Source organism: Moschus berezovskii, chromosome 17 (genome assembly GCF_049115385.1).
Source record: "Moschus berezovskii isolate FMDL1 chromosome 17, NW_MosBer_1.0, whole genome shotgun sequence".
Taxonomy (NCBI): domain Eukaryota; kingdom Metazoa; phylum Chordata; class Mammalia; order Artiodactyla; family Moschidae; genus Moschus; species Moschus berezovskii.
In genome coordinates, this window is record NC_142476.1 from 37,871,490 (window position 1) to 37,887,930 (window position 16,441).

Below are 16,441 nucleotides of genomic sequence, written 5' to 3' on the forward strand. Positions count from 1 at the left end.
CATGACTCTTCTCTGAATGGAATCCTGTGAAAATGCAAGGGAGCAAAGCATTCTTCTCAGGTCAATCATACCAGTAAAGGTGGTCTCTCTCCCCATCCTTCAGGGAAATCAAATCAGAGCCAAAGTCATTACCTTGGAAATGATGAACCAGAATGGAAGAAACTCAGTTTGGCTTCCAGTCTGGATTTGGTAGGCACTAAGCCATAGGTCTGCCCCTCCTGGCACTACAGCAAGAATCTCTCCAGTATGAAGAATGAAGAAAGGCAACCAGTAGCTCATTCATTTCCTTCCACTGCTTTGCTTAATGTGTTTCCCTGTTGTGCATTTGTATCAGGAGATTGAACAAGCTGACTCCCTTTTTCAAGAGAAAACATGTAAAGTATTACATAGGGCCAAAGTTATGGGGTTAGAAGTTCATGTGGAACTTGAGCTTCCATCCTCAGTTCCCAAAGTTAGCTTTGATTGGAAGGATTACGGAGATACCTTAAAAGAAATGCTATTTGTGCATAGATTAAAACTTTAAATGTCAAGAAATAGCATTTCAAATGGTTAGATGTCTTTTATTATCCAGAAAAACTGCTTGATAAGACATTTAAATGATATAAATCAAAGCTAAAATCAAAATGTTTAGGATGAAGGCAAAGCTACACTTTGAGCCAAAAAGAAAACCTAAAATTTGTTTAACCAAAAGAAAAGAAAGAGGAAAGCTCTTCCTGTCATGTCAAACTGCTTTCCATCTTTCATACATGCTGGCATTGGCAGAATATCTTCCCTGAAGTTGGTAACTTACCAGATCTGATGCGGTTGCAGGGCTGCTCAGACCAAACCTGGTGGAGAACACAGGCATAGACTCTAGAGTGCAAAGCTTCTGTGTCTCTTCTTTGGTGCTTCAGACTTTTATAGAACTTTCTAATCATATCTGCCCTCCTTCTATCTGCTAACTTCCAATCACAAGACATTACCTGATTAGATTCCAGAGTGTCCATCAGGTTAATCCTGATTGGGTTACTGTCAATCTCCTGGTGAATTGATTGAGTCAGACTCCACTCTTTTTTTTTTAATTGGAGGCTAATTACTTTACAATATTATATTGATTGGTTTTGCCATACATTGACATGAATCTGCCCCAGGTGAACATGTGTTCCCCATCTTGAGCCCCCCTCCCACCTCCCTCCCCATCCCATCCCTCTGGGTCATCCCAGTGCACCAGCCCCTAGCATCCTGTCTCATGCATCGAACCTGGACTGGCGATTCATTTCACATATGATAATATACATGTTTCAATGCCATTCTCCCAAATCATCCCACCCCCGCCCTTTCCCACAGAGTCCAAAAAACTGTTCTATACACCTGTGTCTCTTTTGCTGTCTCGTATACAGGGTTATCGTTATCATCTTTCTAAATTACATTTATATGCGTTAGTATACTGTATTGGTGTTTTTCTTTCTGGCTTACTTCAGTCTGTATAATAGGCTCCAGTTTCATCCACCTCATTAGAACTGGTTCAAATGTATTCTTTTTAATGGCTGAATAATACTCCATTGTGTATATGTACCAAAGCTTTCTTATCCATTCATCTGCTGATGGACATCTAGGTTGCTTCCATATCCTCGCTATTATAAACAGTGCTGCAATGAACATTGGAGTACATGTGTTTCTTTCAATTCTGGTTTCTTCAGTGCCCAGGAGTGCGATTGCTGGGTTGTATGTCAGTTCTATTTCCAGTTTTTTAAGGAATCTTCACGCTGTTCTCCATAGTGGCTGTACTAGTTTGCATTCCCACCAACAGTGTAAGAGGGTTCCCTTTCCTCCACACCCTCTCCAGCATTTATTGCATGTAGACTTTTGGATAGCAGCCGTTCTGACTGGTGTGAAATGGTATCTCATTGTGGTTTTGATTTGCATTTCTCTGATCATGAGGGATGTTGAGCATTTTTTCATGTGTTTGTTAGCCATCTGTATGTCTTCTTTGGAGAAATGTCTGTTTAGTTCTTTGGCCCATTTTTTGATTGGGTCCTTTATTTTTCTGGAATTGAGCTGCGGGAGCTGCTTGTATATTTTGGAGATTAATTCTTTGTCAGTTGTTTCATTTGCTATTATTTTCTCCCATTCTGAAGGCTGTCTTTTCACCTTTCTTATAGTTTCCTTTGCTGTGCAGAAGCTTTTGATTTTAATTAGGTCCCATTTGTTTAGTTTTGCTTTTATTTCCAATATTCTGGGAGGTGAGTCATGGAGGATCCTGCTGTGATTTATGTCGGAGAGTGTTTTGCCTATGTTCTCCTCTAGGAGTTTTATAGTTTCTGGTATTACATTTAGATCTTTAATCCATTTTGAGTTTATTTTGGTGTATGGTGTTAGGAAGTGTTCTAGTTTCATTCTTTTACAAGTGGCTAACCAGTTTTCCCAGCACACTTGTTAAAAAGACTATCTTTTCTCCATTTTATATTCTTGCCTCCTTTGTCGAAGATAAGGTGTCCATAGGTGCGTGGATTTATCTCTGGACTTTCTATTTTGTTCCATTGATCTATATTTCTGTCTTTATGCCAGTACCATACTGTCTTGATGACTATGGCTTTGTAGTAGAGCCTGAAGTCCGGCAGATTGATTCCCCCAGTTCCACTCTTCTTCCTCAAGATTGCTTTGGCTATTTGAGGTTTTTTGTATTTCCATACAAATTGTGAGATTATTTGTTCTAGCTCTGTGAAAAATATCGTTGGTAGCTTGAAAGAGAAAGAATGGGGTTTGGTGAGGGGTGAAGAATCCAGGACTTATTCCTTGATTCACACCATACAATTGGATTGAGTTTTGCTAAAACGGACAATTGTGTTTCTGAGCAGGAGAAAGGTTATGAGTTCCAGACATCATACAAAAAACAAAACCAAAAGCACTGTCCTGAGTACATTATTGTTGGGAGATCTTTGGCCAAATAAATTTATTAAATATAAAAATCAAACAGCTTCATGAAAGTAGGGGTGTCATTTCCAAAGGAAACAAAATTAGCTCCTTTTGCTTCCAAGTTATCTCTTGGGGATTATATGGGAAACACAGCAGATTGTGAGTGTAATCAGAGAGCAAGGAATGTGCAATTGGAGATGTGGTTGACCATTCAGACTTAAGTCCTGACTTTTCTAAAGGACATCTGGTCAAAATCTTAGTGAGAACTAAGGGTGCTTGCTGGGCAGTGTGGTAGTGGCCATTCCTAAAGGGACCCTGTGAATGACTCAAACAGCCTCATGGATGCTTTTTATTTTTTATCTGGGGAAGACAGACATTAAAGGCTTTTCTTTGGGTGATATTTAGAAAATAAACAAGTGTGGCTGAGGAGACAGTCTTCTTTGAGGGTTTTCCTCCTAGAATGTTGAGATCAGGACAAGAAACTGACTTGCAAAGACTAAATCTGAAAATGTGAGCATAGGGAGACGTGACTAGTTAGTTCTATGAAGGAGTACATTTTCACGTCTGAGAGCCAGTGAAGGTGGTCAGTGTCAACTCTTTGTGAACTTAGGGTGAGGAGTGAAATAAGCATGGATCAGTCCCATCTAACCTTGTCCCCAACGTAGCAGCTGCTACCAGTAAACACTGTCTCTGCAGTTCTTCCCACAGAGGATGCACCTGAGATGGCAATTAACCCCAGGCATATTCTCTGGACTCTTGGAGCAGAACTGTAACTACATTGGCCCCTTTTCTAAGTAATTATTGATATTACATTGATAATACTTGACTTACTTTGATACTTGTTTTTTGAGTATGGTAAAGACATGACTTGCTGTCCATTTCCCAGTTCACCTGGTTGCTGCTGAACCATGTTGGGAGGGTTAACAAGGAAACAGGACACCAGCAGGAGACCTTTTGCTGCTCCAGGCAGGAGGTGAGGGACAGCATTTGAACAGTCCTTGGGACAGCTTTGAGGATGTTCTGGGGGCAGAATCAGAAGCACCTTGCTCCTACAAGGATGTTGAAATGAAAGGATAAAGAAGGTTCCTTGGAACCCCCTACAATTTGATTGTGGCCTCCTGAGACTGGGAAGGATGAGTCAGGAGCAGGTATGGAGAAATAAAATAAGTAATCTATTAGGTCACATTAGATTTGAAATAGTGACAGCTTTAAGTAAAAAGAAATACAAAGTACTGAATAGCACCTGAAACAAAATCCTATTCATATAAAATCATACACATACTCACTCAAGAGCTAATGGTAAATGTCTCTTATGAAATTTAAATTTTGTATTTGGTGTGGCAGAATCATGGGGGTGCAAAGGCAATTTCAGCCCCAGCAACATCCCCACCAAGCCCACAGACCAAGGGAGGTCTCAGGTCTAGAACATCAAAGACATGCATTTTCTCCTCTGATATTGTAAGGGTCATTGTGGGACAGGTTAGAGTTCCAAGCTTAACAGTTTTCTCAAACCAGAGGCTACAGCGTAGCCATATATATATCACACACAAGATTTTAAATAAAATTTGTGACCAAACACCATATTTTACATCACAATTTACTCTCCAGTGTCCCTTGGGGAAAAAATATTTAAAGAAAAATGTAACAACACTGAACCCACCTTCCTGAAGACCTTCTCTCAGTATTCATTCAAAAGCAGTGCACTGATGTGAGGTCCCAGGCCCTCCAGGTCTCCCTACTCACCTGTCATCCTTCATTAACCCCACAACTGGCCCTGAAGGATGTGGGGCTCCTATCTCCTGAAGATCCCAGACAATTGGATCTGAGACTGGGGATTTGCACCAGGGAGAGAAGAATTCTGTTCTCCCACAACTTCAGTGGGAAATGGGAGCTGGGGGTGATGGTGTTAACTCCCAGGTGGGAGTCCTGGGTCTCAGGAACCACATATACCCAAGCTTTTTCTCCAGTGGCTATGGGAGTCCATATCAAGAATAAACAAAACCCAGCATTAAATCCAGATTCATGAGCAATCCAGGGCACCAACAGTGTCACAAAAACCCCAAAAACTATTTTTCAAAAAAAGAACTCACTCAAGGCCCAGGGCATGAAATGAGTTGCCAGAAATTTAATGGGATCTGACAGTGAGCCTCAAAGTGTTTGTAGGTCAACAGGGCTTAGCCTTCCAATTCAGGCATGAATTCTCTGAGCATTCCTAAACCTACAATCACCAACAGGACCCAGAAGATTTCCAAGAATAAAGAGAAAGTCATTGGATGGGGAAATCTGATTTAGATTTTCTTTCACTCCTGCTCCCTGGAGTTAGTGCCAATCAGAAAAAACCTGATTCTGAAGCCAAAGCCAATGTTAAAGAATTGTCAAATTGGCCATCAGAGGACAGACTTTTTCCAGCCAATAGATTGAACTCCAGGCAGAGATAACCAAGCTTGTTTTTATTTTTATTTTTTTAATTCATTTATTTTAATTGGAGGCTAATTACTTTACATCATTGCATTGGTTCTGCCACACATCGACATGAATCTGCCCCGGGTGTACATGTGTTCCCCGTCCTGAATCCTCCTCCCACCTCCCTCCCCATATCATCCCTCTGGGTCATCCCAGTGCACCAGTCCCAAGCATCCTGCTTGCTTTTAAAGTGTTGGCTTTCATAATCTAAGCATCGCAACTTGGCAGAGGAAATGGTTGGCATGTGAGGCTCTCCATCAGATGTGGCCTTCGATATTGTCTTGATTATGCTTGCAGCCCTATAATTTACAGAGGATTTATTCTGCACCAAGCTGTAGGCTCAGCGCTTTTTTTCTGAGTTAGAGATTATATGGTAATCATTCAATAGAGCGAGAAGATGAGTGAAGCTCCAATATTTTGACCACCTGATATGAAGACCCGATTCATTGGAAAAGACCCTGATGCTAGGAAAGATGGAGGCAGGAAGAGAAGGGTGCAACAGAGATGAGATGGTTGCATGGCATCACTGAATCAATGGACATGAGTTTGAGCAAACTGCAAGAGATGGTGAAGGATAGGGAAGTCTTTGGGGCTGCATGCAATCCATTGGTTGCATTTTTAAGGTTAATTAATATACATCCTACAAACAGACTGTACATTTTTTATCCCTTGTGTTATACAGTAGGTTCTCATCAGTTATCTACCTTATACATAGTAGTGTGTCTATGTCAATCCCAGTCCCTCAATTTATCCCTCCCATTGTCTTCCTTGTTGTCCATATGTTTGCTATATACATCTATGTCTCTATTTCTGCTTTACAAGTAAGTCCATTTGTACTATTTTTTCTAGATTCCATATATATTTGCTCCTGGACATAACCCCAAGGAAAATCATAATTCAAAAAGCTACATGCATCCCATTGTTCATTGCTATTTACAATAGCCAGGACATGGAAGTAAACTAAATATCTATCAATGAAGGAGAGGTTAAAGAAGATGTGACATATATATGACAGAATGTTGCTCAGCCTTAAAAAAAGAGCAAAATTGTACCACATGTATAGATATGGATGGAACTAGAGTCTATCATACCGAATGAAGTAATTCAGAAAGAGGAAAATCAGATTTTATTTTAAAATTTATTCCCTAATGTCCCTTGGAAAAAAATAGTATAAGAAACATGTAGCAGCACTGATGCACCTTCTTAAAGGGCATCACTCAGCATTAACTCAGAAACAGCTTCTCTGATGTGGGCTTCCCTGCCCTCCAGGTCTCCCTGGCCACCACCTACAGTCCTTCACTCATCCAACACCTGGCCCTGGTGAGAGGGTAACAGTCAGGAAGGTCAGGGGTCTCCAAACGGAGGAAATAGCCTGCAAGTGTCAGACATTTTTATCTCTCTTAAGCCACAGGAGGAAACAAACGAGCGATATTTTTTTCTTCTCTATACAAATTTAAAAGGAAGTTTCTCTTAAAATACTGTGTTGCCATAATGACACCTGGTTTCACCTGAAGTTAACTATTCTCAAATCTTGAGTTAACTAATGCATTTTTCTAATGGAAATGTTGGTCTTAATCTATGTTAATGTACTACACACTTACCCCAGACTCTGTCTTCAAGTCCCTTCTGCCAAATGGCTCAGAACCTACTTGACAAACCAGTATGTTATACTCAGATATTGTTCCCCTAATCTATGTAAAGGGCTTCCCTGGTGGCTCAGAGGTTAAAGCGTCTGCCTCCAATACGGGAGACCCGGGTTCGATCCCTGGGTCGGGAAGATCCCCTGGAGAAGGAAACAGTAATCCACTCCAGTATTCTTGCCTGGAGAATCCCATGGACGGAGAAGTCTGGTAGGCTACAGTCCACGGGGTCGCATAGAGTTGGACACGACTGAGCGACGGAACGGAACGGAATCTATGTAAACAAAACTATTTGTATGGTAATCTGCCCTTCTATAATATTCAAGTTAATCATTTTATGTCCTGGGATGAATCGTCTGGTGTCAAGGTTATCCCAAAATGCATCTTATGGGTGAGGGACCTGGTGCCATTCTGAGCTTTAAGACATCCCTTTCTTTCATTAACAGACTGCTAGTGACTATATAACATCCAGCTGAAGACTAGCAGAGGGATACTCTTTCTGCCCCTTTCTGATGCGTATGTCAGAAGCTTTCTCTATCTCCTTTATACTTTAATAAAATTTTATTACACAAAAGCTCTGAGCGATCAAGCTTCATCTTTGGCCCCGGATTGAATTCCTCTCCTCTGGAGGCCAAGAATCCCGGTGTCTTTGTGTCATTCCACAACAACCTTTCACTGGGGATATGAGATTTCTGTCTCTTTCAGGAAGATGTCAGAAAGTTTGACCTGAAACTGGAGGTTTATACCACAGAGAGAAGAAAACTGTTCTCTGAAGTGGGCAATGGGTGAGAAGACCCCCAAGTGGGGGTTGGGGGCTTGGGTTTCAGAAACCACATGCAGCCAAGCTTCTTCTCCAGTGACTGTGGGAGTCCAAATCCAGGATAAACATGACCCAGCAGGAAAGTCACACTAAGGAAACACCCAGCATACCTACTGTGTGACAGGACCCTCAGAAACAATCTCTATCTCAAACAAAGATCCTGAGGTCTAGGATGTGAGCAAGGTAATGTCTGGCAAGTCTTTCCATTTAGGCATGACTTATCCTAGCGTCTGTATACCTACATCTGTACACACAGATGGTTTCTATGAAAGAATAGAAAGTCGCTGGATGGAGAAGTCTGATTCAGATTTTCTTTCACATCTGCTCCCTGGATTAGTGCCAATCAGAGAAATCCTGAGTCTAAGTCATATAGGAGCATGTGGGCTCAGCTCTGTCCGACTCTTTGCCACTCCATGAACTGTAACCTGCCAGACTCCCTTGTCCATGGAATTTTTCAGGCAAGAACACCGGAGAAGATTGCCGTTTCCTATTCCGGGGGTCTTCCAAACCCAGGGATGGAACCTCTGCCTCTTGGGTTGTTAGGGTCCGGAGTTGCCCTTCCCTCAAAGGAACAGAGGACACTCACGATAATGTAAGACACACAGCGAGGTTTATTTCCAGCTAGCTGGGGTCCAAGTGTCTGCCCGATGCAGCGGGTTTCAACAAGGACCCCAAGCACTCTAAGCCAAGGGTTTATATAGCATTTTCAAACCATATTGGTTTCAAAGCATCCACACATAGTAATATTTTTACACACAGTAATTTCCCACACTCTACACACAGCTGTATATCTCTGGCTTGCATCACCTCCTGGTGGTTTAACGAGATAAGCCCACCCTGGCCCTTTGACCTATTTGCCTGATCTCTGTGTCACAACCGCCCACATTCTGGTGTTTAAGATTAACTTGTTCTTTAGGTTGCTGTCTTCCTAGGAATCCTCTCTCATCCTTACTCAGCAAACAATTCTAGGGATCTTTACACAGCCTTACTAAAAAAACAATTCTAGGAATCTTTACTTAAAACAACCTTATCTAAAATGGAGTAACTTTGGTTCTACAAGCAGCAAGCAAAGTACAGAAGCAAAAATGCATTACAGGAGCATTAAGTTCTACATTAGGTTCTACATTCCCCCCTTTAGTTGTTCATAATGAGGAATCCTGCTCATTTGCAGGGCAGCCGTAGGGGTCTTCGGGAATGGGTAACCTTACATATTGTTGTCTCAAGACCATGAGCTGGATGGTATTAACACGATCTTTTACAAACTTATAAGCTTATTCAGAATGCAAGGGCCAAGTGTTAAAATAAGCACAAACAACACAACTGGGCCAACTAAGGTGGAAACTAGGGTGGTAAGCCAGGGAGATTTATTAAACCAAGCCTCAAACCAGTTCTCCTGTGCCTCTCTTTCTTTCTTTCTCTTGGCCAATCCTTCTCTAACCTTAGCCATAGATTCTTTTACTACTCCCGTGTGGTCAGCATAAAAGCAGCATTCTTCTCCTAATGAGGCACATAGCCCCCCTTGTTGGAGGAATAACAAATCAAGCCCTCTTCTATTTTGGAGTACTACCTCGGACAGGGAGGTGAGAGATTTTTCTAGATGACTAATAGAGGTCTCTATCCTTTCTAAATCTTCATCTATGGCCGCCCTCAGGGAAGTCATACCTGTATGTTGAGTAGCCAGGGAGGCTATGCCGGTCCCGGCTCCAGCCATTCCTAAACTGAACAGGGTGGCAATGGTTAATGCAGTGATGGCCTCTCTCTTACTTTTCTCGCTTGTGCCTTTGCTCCAAAGAGAATACATGCTTTCCTCGGGGCGGTAAAGAATGCTAGGCATCACAGTTACCAGGACACAGAATTCTCTAGATGCGTCAAAGACCGAGGTTTCTCAACCTCACGGGGTGAGGCCAGTCCTGGTACATATCCACCACCTGTCACTCTTTGGAATTAGCCACTTTGAGTTACTTTTCCAACTGGGGCGCTGTTTATGGAAGCACATAAACCTTGTTTATTCTGTGGTACTTTTCCTAGACAGGTCCCGCTACCGCTCACGTGCTGCAGGGTCAAGCCAATTTTGCAGTCCCCCCAAGAACACTGAGAGGGGCTTGTATCAGATGATACATCATAGGTGATATTTAATCCCATAGCTTCATAAAATGGTGGCTTTACATCATAACATAGCCAGCATGAGGCTGTGAGGTTAGGGCTGGTAGCATTAAGGGTCTCATACATAGTGTGCATCAACTTCCACAAGGGGTCCTCGGTGGCCTGCGACCTTTGGAGTTGGGAGGGACTCTCAGCAGGCGTTTCCGCCTTGGGCGGTTGGGTGGGTCCGGTGACCTCCCCAGGGCTTTGGGGTTTTATAGTCTTTTTTGAGGTGTCCTTGCTACCTGGGCTTTTGGTGGGGGTGGGAGGAGAGGGAGGAGCTAACACTTTATTTGGGCCCACTGGAGCACCGCTTGTCTGGGGTGTCTCAACCTTTAATCTGATAACAATAGTGGATCCCACACGCCCTCCGTATTTATAGAACACTATTCCCCACTGTTTTCCTTGAATCCAACCCTGAATCCCCTCCTGCCTTCCTTCGTCAGTGAACCGAGCCCGGATCCTGTCTGAATCTCGGGGGGAACAGGGGCCTCGAGGGAGAGGGACGGTCGCCCCTCTAGGCGCCCCTTAGTTAACAAAAGCAAATTTTAGGAAGTCTGGTCGTGAAACTGCCCACCTCCAATCCCCGTCATTAGAGGTGACACAGGCCCAACTCTTACAAAAGGAATACTGGACCCCCCAACATTGCTGGCCCTTGGAGTGTCCCAGGCAGGCATAAAATCCATAGTTACGGGCTAGATTGGACGCCGTGGACTGGTAAGCAGGGTTAATGTCTCTGAAACAGAAGGTTAAGTCTGGCCACCATGTGGATAGTGGGGCTACGTGGGAGGTCTCGTAGAGAATCTTACCAGTTTCTCCATCAGTCAGGATCCACGTCTGCTTGTAAGGTTGATGAGGATTGGTTTCTGCGCAGTTCCTTCTCCAGTCGTTGAGCAGGGTCAGGACCAGTAGCCATTTCATCATCGGGCCGGGCAGGAGACTCGATGTGTCCCTGGGGTCTGGACAGCTGTAGCTTCAGGGGGTTATCAGGATGTTGTCGCACAGTCCACTCCCTGGCTTATCTCTGCTCCAGCTGGGTGGCTCAGCATACATTAGAGTGATGGACCCAAGGCCCAATGCCGTCAACCTTTAGGGCGGTTGGGGTGACCAGAATAAGCACATAAGGACCCTTCCATCTTTTTTTTAAGGTTCGGGTCTTGTGTCTCCTTACCCACACCCAATCCCCTGGGATGATGCCATGTTCCGGGTTCGGTGTGTCCTTTGTCTCATACAAAGAGCGCACCAGGGGCCAGATCTCAAGTTGGACCTCCTGTAGGGCCTTTAGACTGGCCAGATAATTTGGGGCCACATTAGGGTCTCAGTCCGGTAGAGTACAGACAATAATGGGGGGTGGTCCCCCATACATAATTTCAAATGGAGTCAATCCGTGCACATATGAGGAGTTTCGAACCCGGAAGATGGCATAGGGTAGGAGGGTCACCCAGTCCCCTCCAGTCTCGATGGCCAATTTAGATAAGGTCTCCTTCAGGGTCCAATTCATCCTCTCTACCTGGCCTGAGCTCTGGGGATTATATTCACAATGTAGCTTCCAATCAGTCCCCACCACTTGGGCCAGTCCCTGTAGGACCTTGCTGATGAAAGCCGGGCCTTTATCAGACCCTAAACTCTTGGGTACACCATATTGGGGTATGATTTCTTCTAGTAATGTCTTAGCAACAATCTGAGCAGTATCTCGTTTTGTGGGGAAAGCCTCTACCCAGCCTGAGAAAGTGTCAACGAATACCAGCAAATACTTATACCCATACCTCCCGGGTCTTACCTCAGTAAAATCTACCTCCCAACTCCGTCCCGGTGCCCTCCCCCATACCCTTGTACCTGTGTGTAGGGGTCCCTTTTTACTGGGTCTCATAGCCTGGCACCCAACACATTGGTTCACGATTTCCTGGATCTGGGTAGTTTGTCAGGGGAACCTGAGGCGCGCAGACTCGAGAACTGTCAGCAACTTCCTTTTTCCTAAATGGGTGGCCTGGTGCAGGTTAGAAAGGAGGAACAGTCCTAGTTTTTCCGGCAGTAGCAGTCTTCCTTCTAGGTCCTGGTGCCACCCATGCTGATCAGGTTTTGTGCAATGGTGGTTCTGGATCCATTGTAAATCCCCTGGGGTGTAGTCAGGTCACCGGGGCAGGTGCGGAAGCTCGGGTGCCGGCAAGGCGAGTGCCAAAGCTGGTGAGGCTGCTGCTGCCTTTTTGGCGGCCTCATCTGCTCGTCGGTTTCCCTCAGCCTCCGAGGTTCGGGCGGACTGGTGTCCAGGGATGTGGACAACTGCAACTGCCCGGGGCTTTTGCACAGCCGCCAGCAACCTCCTTACTTCTGGGAGATTGCGTAGTTCCTTTCCTTCCGCCGTAACAAAGCCCCTCTCCCAGTAGATGGCGCCATGTACGTGGACAGTGCCGAAAGCATAGCGGCTATCGGTATAGACAGTCACCGTTTCCCTTCAGCCCTTTCCAGCAACTCCGCCAGCGCAATCAGTTCAGCTTTTTGGGCCGAGGTCCCCGGGGGAAGCGAGGCACTCCAAACAACATTCCCGCCTTGGTCCACTACCGCCGCGCCCGCCCTTCGCACCCCGTCCATAATAAAGCTGCTTCTGTCCGTGTACCATACCATCTCACTGTTGGGAAGAGCGGTGTCCTGGAGGTTGGAGCGTACCTGGGTGATTTCTGCCACGATTTCCTGGCAATTATGCAGGGGGGCTTCTAGATCTGGGGTCGGCAGCAGGGTGGCTGGATTTAGAGCGGCTGGTTCAGCAAAGGTGATCTGGGACGCATCTAACAAAAGTCCTTGGTAATGGGTCAGATGGGTGTTGATCATCCACTTACCCGGGGGATGCTTTAGGACCCCCTCGATCGCATGAGGGGTCACCACCTTCAGATTTTGCCCAAAAGTGAGTTTGTCTGCGTCCTTCACCATTAGGGCCACTGCCGCGATGATCCTTAGGCATGGGGGCCATCCTGCTGCGACTGGGTCTAGTCTCTTGGATAAATAGGCAACCGGATGCTTCCATGGCCCCAGGCCCTGCATTAGCACCCCTTTTGCTATTCCCTTCCTCTCACTGACAAAGAGGGTGAAGGGCTTCAGGAGGTCTGGCAATGCCAGGGCTGGTGCTCTTAGGAGGGCGGTCTTGAGTTCGTCAAAGGCCCTCTGTTGTTCTGGTCCCCAGGCCCAGGGAGCCTTATTCTTGGTTGCCTCATACAGAGGCCTCGCTATCTCAGCATACCCCAAGATCCATAGCTGGCAGTAGCCCGCCATTCCTAGAAACTCACGGACCTCTCGGGCTGAGGTTGGGACTGGAAACCTAAGAATAGTCTCTTTCATGGCCTTGGTTAGCCACCTGGTCCCTCCCTTCAGTTCATACCCTAAGTAGGTGACTGTCTGCCTGCATATCTGGACCTTCTTTGCACTGGCCCGATAGCCCAATTGCCCCAGCTCCTGGAGGAGGTCTCCAGTGGCCTGTCGGCATTCAGCCTCGGTGGGGGCGGCTAGAAGCAAGTCATCTACGTACTGCAGGAGTGTAACTGAGTCATGGTTCTGGTGAAACAAGTCCAGATCCTGATTTAAGTCTTCATTAAACAGGGTAGGAGAGTTTTTGAACCCTTGTGGTAGTCTAGTCCAGGTCAACTGTCCAGGGGTTCCAGTGTCGCCATCATGCCATTCGAAGGCAAAAATGTGTTGGCTGCTGGGTGCCAGGGCTATGCTAAAAAAAGCATCCTTTAGGTCTAGGGTGGTATACCAAACATGTGAGGGGGGTAAGTGACTTAGTAAGGTATAAGGGTTGGGGACTGTGGGGTGGATGTCCTCAGTCCTTTTATTTACTTCCTTCAAGTCCTGGACTGGCCTGTATTCCTTTCCCCCTGGTTTCTTTACGGGAAGGAGCAGGGTGTTCCAGGCGGAGTGGCAGGATTTCAGTATTCCAGCTTCTAAGAGGAGATTAATGTGTGGGGCAATCCCCTTTCGCGCCTCAGTGGACATGGGGTACTGGCGGACCCAGATAGGCTGGGCTGAGGCCTTAATTTCGACCACTACTGGTGCTCTGTGGGCCACCAGACCCATGCCCACTATTTCTGCCTATGCCTGAGGGTATGTTCTAAGCCAGTAGTCCATCTCATGGGGCCACTCTGGGGTGGAGGAGGAGCCCTGCAGGGCAAATAGGCGATGCTCATCTGCGAGGGACAGGGTCAAGATATGAAGGGGCTGTCCTTGGCCGTCCATCACCTTGATGCTGTCCGGCTCAAAGTGGATACGGTCCTGGACCTTGGTTAGGAGATCACACCCCAGCAAGGGAGCCGGGCATTCAGGGTCTTTTGCATTGCAGGCAGATTCTTTACCACTGCGCCACCTGGGAGCCTGAGCCGTAGCCAACTATAGGTAATTGTCCAATTGGCCACCAGGCTTGTCCCAGTCAACGGGCTGAACTTGATTCCCAGGGTTTTCTCTTAAGGTACTGGTTTCTAGAATCAAAACAACACAGTTTGGAAGAGGGAATGGCTGGCATGTGAGACTCTGCTTCAGGTTCTGGTTGTCCCTGTAGCCTTGGCTATTTCAAGGCTTGTGGTCTTTGAATGTCAGATAACCATGCCATTTATGGAGGATTTATTCTGCACCAAACTCTGGGCTTAGTGTTTTTCTCTGAGTCCAGTATGGTACCTATTCAATAGAGGAGAGAGATTCAGAAAGGGGCAGTAACTTCTTCCAAGGCACACAACCTGCAAATCATGGAACTGGAAGTTCTTTTTGTTGATGCTCTTAAATACTGCACAGTGCCCACTCTGAGCTTTGTAATAAAATCCTGGAGTCACAGGCTTTTCACTTCCAGGAGGGAGTTTGAAGGAACATGAGATTCAGATGTTTTCCACATTGTTTTCTCTGAAGAATCTATTATTCCAAAAACTGTACAGATAAAATAACAATGGAGTAGCTCCACCTACCACAGTGGCTCTCAATATCTTGTCCCCCAACCAGCAGCATCAACACCAATTGAAAACTTTTTAAAATTTTATTTTTAAAGATTTCATTTATTTTACCATTTATTTTCTTTTTGACTGTGGTGGGTCTTCACTGCTGCTCTCAGGCTTTTTCTAGCTGCAGAGAGTGGGGCTACACTCTAGGTTTTGATGTGCTTGCCATTTATGTGGTGGCATTCCTTGCTGTGGGGTACAGGCTCTAAGCAATCCGGCTTCAGTTGTTGTGATTCGTTGGCTCTAGATCACTGGCTCAGTAGTAGTCAAGGAAAGGTGGGACCTTCTCAGACTAGGGGTCTAATTAGTGTCCCCTGCATTGGAAAGCAGGTTCTTAACCATTGGACCATCAGGGAAGCCCTGAGAACTTTTTAGAAAGTGACTTTTGAGCCCCACAACAAACCTACTGATCCAGAAACTCAGAGGATGAAACCAACATCAGTGCTTGAATAAGCACTTCCCCTAATCCCCACCACATCTGCCAAAGAGGCTGAGCTTCCTCACTCTGAGAGTCCAGGGGAAACAGGGATGTAGGATGAAGGTCCTCTCTGGCTCAGTTCCAGCCTCATTTCCACTCTTTTCGAACTATTGGTCAGGTAGCCCAATTGTTAACCTGGTAGCAAACTTTTAGTCTTATGTCTGAATGCTTACTTATCTGACTCACATACTTACAGTTAGTGCAGGGTTAGCAGTCAACGTTAGACTCTGTGTGTGTGTGAGTGTGTGTGTGTAAGTTCATAGAGCACTGGGATCCATTCAGTCCCACCTCAACCCCCAACCATTGTCCTCCACCTTCTCAACTGCCCAGAAAGTAATAGATGAGTTGAGGTCTAAGTGTTGGAACAGGTCCTAAGCCAGAGGACTCCTGCCTGGTTCCAGGATGCAGACTGATCATGCCCATCCCCTAAATATCCACATCCTTATCCCTGCAATGTGTGAATTAGGTCGTTTGTGTTGAGGGAGAACTTTGAAGTTGGGATGAACTTTTTTGAGATGTGGAGATGAGGCTGATTATCCAGTGAGCCAGATGTAATCACAGTGTCCTTACAGAGAGGGAGACAGGAAGGAAAGAAGATGCTATACTGCTGACTTTGGAAATGGAGGAAGAGGCCAGGAGACAATGAATGCAGGTGTTTCCTGGAAGACAAGCAAACAACTCACTTCTAGAACCTCCAGAGGGAGCACAGAATGTCCTGTGGACTTTTCATTTCTAGAGCTCTAAGGGAAAAACCCTGTGTTGCTTTAAGACCCTGGAGCTTTTGTTTTTTGTTACAGCTGCAATTGGACTTAATACACCATCTTTCTGGGACTTCAGCAAACATTTGAAGCTTCTTCCCAACTCTGCCAACACATGCCATTTCTACAGTCTGCATCACCCAGTCCTCCCTCCTAACTGTCCCTGCACCTGGATGGTCCCTCTCAGCATTCTAGTCTCAACATAAATGTTTCCTCTTCAAGGAAGCTGTCCTGGATTAGGTCATGTTCTTATAACCCCATTGCTGCTATCATGT

The 16,441-nt window shown here is 45.5% G+C and overlaps 1 long non-coding RNA gene across 1 annotated transcript; it reads right to left on the reverse strand.

Annotated features, from left to right (window-relative positions):
* Nucleotides 1-5,558: 5,558 nt before the first annotated feature.
* On the reverse strand, nt 5,559-12,229 carry LOC148775130 (uncharacterized). Its single transcript, XR_016039471.1, has 3 exons — nt 11,797-12,229; nt 10,770-11,047; nt 5,559-5,657 (listed from the first exon to the last, which is right to left on the reverse strand). It is a non-coding gene; the product is annotated as an uncharacterized LOC148775130 (long non-coding RNA).
* Nucleotides 12,230-16,441: the final 4,212 nt, after the last annotated feature.